The sequence below is a fragment of the Corapipo altera genome, unplaced genomic scaffold, assembly GCF_003945725.1.
Source record: "Corapipo altera isolate COAL_440 unplaced genomic scaffold, ASM394572v1 181b, whole genome shotgun sequence".
Taxonomy (NCBI): domain Eukaryota; kingdom Metazoa; phylum Chordata; class Aves; order Passeriformes; family Pipridae; genus Corapipo; species Corapipo altera.
Genome location: NW_020884963.1, coordinates 1,473,783 through 1,479,156, shown reverse-complemented (window position 1 = coordinate 1,479,156; position 5,374 = coordinate 1,473,783).

Genomic DNA, 5,374 nt, shown 5'->3' with positions numbered 1-5,374 from the left:
GCGCCGGGGGTGGGCGGCGGGTGAGCTCGGGCAGCCGCCGCATCCCGCGGGCTGCGGGAGCCGCCGCCGCAGCGGGGCCGGGGAGGTGGCGATGCGCCCCGGCAGCCGCAGCTCCGGAGGTGTTGCTTTTACCGAGCTCAGAAATAAATTAAGGGGGGAAAAAAAAATCCTTCTGAAAACTGGGATTTTGAGCGGTTTACTCATCACACGAGCCGTCTCTCGCCCTTTTCTAGAGGGGGCAGAGGAGAAGGTAAGAAGTGCGGCGAGCTCCGTGCGGGTCTGTTGCTGCTTCCTAAGGCTCCTTGCTGCCCTTGGGATCAGCCTGAGCTTCTCAAAGTTTGGGTTTTCTCAAAGATCAGTGCCTTGGTCTGAGCCGTCCTGCCCTGGCCGTGTCTCGGAGCACACACCTGGCGGCCAGGCTGGCACGAGAGTGGCTTATCTTCCTCTCTGCTTACCTTGGCTCTGAGGGACCATAACCTGCAGCTCCCAAAGGCCCGTGTGCTGTGAGCAAGGAAAACTGCTGATCCTGCAGAGATACCACTTTATTCAGCTGCTCTGTTAAAGGTAAAATTACCGTTCTGTTGTAGTTGTAACTTAATGGAGAAGGTTTTGTTCAATAAGAAACTGTTGCTTGTCTATTTACAGCAGTCTGAGGATCCACTTTAAGCTTACAGTGTGTCCCATCATGTGTTAACTTCCTCCATGTGAGGCCTCTCCGGCAGCTTCAGTTTGTCCTGGGGGTTGACATGAGATGGCTTTGAAGTGTTGCTTTTGAACGTGGATAAGGCAAGCAGAGAGCCGTTATCTCAGTTGCTTGAAGAGAAAAACCAAAGCCAGCGTGCTTTGGGGTAGTGCTCCAACATGTTGCTGTGCTGCACCCTGTGCCTTGGACTAGGGTGCCTGGTGTGAATGGGATTGGTCTCCAGGCAGAGCAATAAATTGCTTCGCTGGGCTTCCCCCCCTGGCTTTTTCCTGGAGAAGGACAGATCTTAGCAACCAGGAGCACAAGCACCAGGCTCTTATCATTCCAGCGAGGAGTTCAGGCATGTCATGGTTTGACATGGTATGAAGGTTGGGCTTTAAGTCACAGTAGGTGCTGGGCCACAGGGTCCTGATGGTTTTCCTCTTTTTTTGAGGAAGCTCTGTTCCCTGGCATCAAGTACCTTCAATCTGGAGCTGTCTCCAGCTATTTCCTCCTGGTTTTGAGATATGTCTTGTGAGTTGGAGTGGGGTTTGTGTGAGTGCTCACAGGACAGCTCCTGGCCCAGAGAGGGTGGGCAGAGCTGCTCATCCAGAGCTGCTTCTGGAGCAGAGCTGCAAGGGGACCTCACCTGTCCTGGCATTGCCCCAGAGAGCAGTGAGGTGCCCCATCACCCCACACAGCTTGTGTGGTGCTGTTCTTCTGCCATGGCTTCCAAAGCCTGTGCTGCTGCCCTGTGCTCCTTAATTAATGTGTTCATTAAGCCCTAAATGTCTTTGCCTGATACAATTAATTGTCCTGGCACTAACCAGACGTTCAAGGCCCAGCTTTTCTTTTGCTGGGAAGGGATTGTGGGATTTCTCTTCCCTTATGGGCTCTTGTGGTGTGGCTGCAGTGGGAATGCTCTGAGGATGCAGCAGAGGAGATGTCTGGAAGGATAATGTTGCAGTGTTCTGTTTGCTGGAGGAAGAAGCAGCGCTTAGGCAGTGGTCACCACAAGCACTTCTGTGGTTTAAACCTTGGCTGGGCGTGAAGAGGTGCCACGATGCTGAGTGTGTCACTGTCCTTCAGCCAAGGGTCTGCTTGCCAGGCTACTGCATCTCTTTTTGCTGATACTTGTTCCCTGAAGTTACTGAAAGGTGTATTAACCCTGTATTTGTGGCAGCCTGTCACAAACTGTGGAAAGAATGGTCGCGTCTGAAAGCCGAGTCTTCTGTTCCGTGTCAAGGTGAACCTTAGAAGAGCCTTTATAGGGTCATTGCTACCCAGGGGCAGGGGAAGGAGGAACTTCTTTTTTAAGAAGCTTCAGGAAAAGGCTGAGGGTGCTGGATGGCTTCTAGCAGGGTGGTTTGGGTCTCCAGAGGAGGTATCTGCCTGGCTGAGGGGCAGAGAGGATAAATCTGATGCAAATCCGGGTATGCCAACCTGGTGGGGAGCTCAGTGTGAGCATTTTGTCAGTTGGAGCTGTGGAAGTCAGTTGGGTAGTGTCTGAAATCAATATGTGCAATTCCTCTGCCTTGGAGGGAGGATACCTGTTACTGCCCTAAAGCTCAGGTGGATGATGGGCAGGTGGAATGTCCAGGGGTCTGTTCAGCTGCTCAAAGCACTGACAAACACTGGGTGTAGGGGAGGCAGGTTCTGCTTATGTGGGAGATCTCCCTTGGCTCCAGGTCCTGTGGATGCTGAGCAGGCAGTGTTAAGCTAATCAAGTATGAGAAAGGTGGGAAGGAACACGGTTTGGGTGAGGTCAGCAGCAGAGCCCAGCTTTGGGCAGCATCAGGCTGAAGTAGGAGCTCTCCTGGCACCTGAGTGTGAAGGAAGGTGGGCAAACAGGGCTTCTGAGTGGGTTTTTACCTTTAACTTGGGGTGGGGGAGACTTCTGCAGAGCCTCTGGCAGATGCTGCTACTCAGCCCTGCCACTGCTGCAGTTTGGCAGGTGGAGAGGGAGGGAAGCTGAGAAACAGCGAGGGGCAACTTACCCCTTCATCTCTGGGATGAAAGCAGTCAGTGTAAAAGCCCAGTATAAACTTGGCATGACATAAAATGTTATTGGCTTGTGTCTTATAAGGTAGCAAAGCAGACACCTCTGGGGACAACTGGGTATACAGTAACCCTCATCAAAATTCCTCCTCTTACGTCGGTCTCTTTGTGGTTTCTTCTCTGATTTTCAGTCTTTTTTTTGTTGTTTTTTTTTGGCACGGGATGTCACTTGCTTTGAGAAGCAAACATCCAACGTGCAGGGAGGTGACCCAGTCACCAGAAAGTATGTGGTTGGAAAAGGAATGTGCGTGGCTGGCTGTAAAAGCAGTGGGGATGATTGAAGTGTACAGAGCAGTTGTTGACACAATGCAGTCACCGTGGCAGAGCTGAGGGCTGGTTAGTGTTGTTTGTGATGGATAAAGCAGCAAAGTATCAGGTACAGGCAGGTGAATGAAGGATACCAAATAATGGCATGTGGTCAAGCGTGTTGTTTTAATTAACACAGTAATTAAGCTTAGCATGGTTGGGGAAAAATATCTGAAAACTTCTAAAGAGAAGAAATCCTGATAACTGATAAATTGGAGTAGGATACTAATTTGAAAGACAATGGTGGGAAGAAGCTGCAGTGACTGTCATGGATGTGTGGGAGGGTGGCTGCTGATTTGTGGTGGTGGGTGAGGTGTGAGTACACATGTTCCAGCTCTTCAGAAACTCAGATGTTTCCCAGGCTTGTGTAGCTGGCCACAGTTGGTGACTTTTAGGACTGAGTCTTTAATCACAGAAAAACATTTTATAGACTTCATCATTAATGTTGAGGTGCAGTCAAAGACTGCAGAACTTGCAGGTCTAACTTGCTAAGGAATTTGCAGACTGGATTTGTTGGTCACTGGCTTAAGTCTTTAGAAACATTTTCCTGTTTCATTGCAGTCTTCAGTTTTATTCATATATATTCTATATATTAGCTATTAAGTTTATTTTATATTTTTGACACAAGTGATATGGATAGAAACAGAGGGAGAAGCACAAATGATACACAAAAGTGTCAAGTACATGACAGTGGGGAAATTTTTGGTTTTTGCTTTTATGTGCTGGTGTCCCTGGATAGGGAAGTTTTCCTGGAAGGTCAAATCCTTTTGAGGACACAGCATCTCACTGGGCTGAGGCTTGCAGCTGAAAGGGAAGGCTGTCCCATGGCAGCTGGGAGCTGCATATCCCACAAACCTGCTGGTTTAGGGAGTGAACCTGGTTGAGTATGAACCCCTGTATTTTATTTCTTGATGTCACCCAGTGCAGGAGCTGAGTCATGCCTTGGATAAGGTGTGGTTTGTTGAGGGCTTGTTTTTTGGGTTGCTGCCCTGGGCAGACACAATTTTAGGGCGAGTGCTGCTGAAATAGTTATAGTTCCTTTTAGCTGAATCCATGTGGGATTAATTTAGGCTGCTCGTCTCTGGGGTGGCTTCAGTGTTTCTGCAGAGTGGTGGCTGTGTTTGGGGAAGGCTGTGAAATGTTGTGATTAATTCTTCAGCATTGTTCAGAGAGCTGATGGTGAAGTTGTTAGCTAGTTAACAGTGACTGCTCTAATTATTCTGGTGTAATGTAAACAGCGAGGCTGTGATGTGCCACTGTCTGCTGGAGCAGCACTTGACTATGTGTCTTTCTGAGATGCAGACATCCTTCCCCTTTTTCCTGTTGCTGTGCTGTGCTCTCTGCAGAGCAGCCATGTGTATGCCTTGGACAAGCAGAAAAGTTCAGCTTTAATTTGTGCTGGTGTTGGTGCTGAGTGGCAACTGCTCCCCTGAGGTCAGTGGAGCCAAATTCATTGCCTCACTTTTTTTGATCCTTCTGCATTTCCCCGTCTCCAGTAGTTTCCACTCACACCAGTATAAATGAGGACTGTGTCCCATCCTTTTCAGCTGGCAGCAGAGCCTGGGATTTTGGTGGAAGTCCTTCTGCAGAGCAGAGATGGGGCAGAGTGGTCTGTGTTGAACAGTCACGAGCACAGTGCTGTGTGCCAAGGAGGGAGGAAGAGAGTGGCTCCCTGAGGGCTGCAGTTCCTGTGCAATATCCCTTGAACGTTTCTGGGGTGTGCTGATTGTTTTTCTCAGCCAAGTGACACTGTGATTTTGTGACCTTGTGAGGACAGAGCATTAATGACACGTTTTGGAGGGATGTTAGGTCCCTGTTCCCATGAGGAAACTTCAAGGCAAGACTTGTGACTTTGAACAGCTGTGCAGATAACATTTTCTTCAACTTCAGAGGAAAAAAAAAAGTCTTAACTCTGGCATTCTCATTCTACAAAGATTTCTGGTATGGCTATTGAACTCATGTTATGTTATGCAGAAGGAAGTCCTACAGACTTTCAACTGGAGAAGGAATTTGATAAGAAGGATGTTATATTAAGACTCATTCAGTTTTTTCCTCTGGCTACAGATTTCCTTGGTAAGCTGGAGCTCCAATTCACAGATAGACCCAAAAATTGAGTGCTTAGCGTGGGTGTTAAACTAGGGGCTCAATTAGGGTGGGAAAAGGAGGAATAAAGAAGTGCTGAGGAAGCCCAGGCTAAATAACGCCTTCTGAGGATGTGTTAGTGTTGGATTTGTGACTGATGGGACTGTGGTGAGAGTGTGAATCAGTCATACCAAGGGACATGAGATCATCCTGCCCTGGTGACCTGGACTGTAGTGCCAGTCTTTG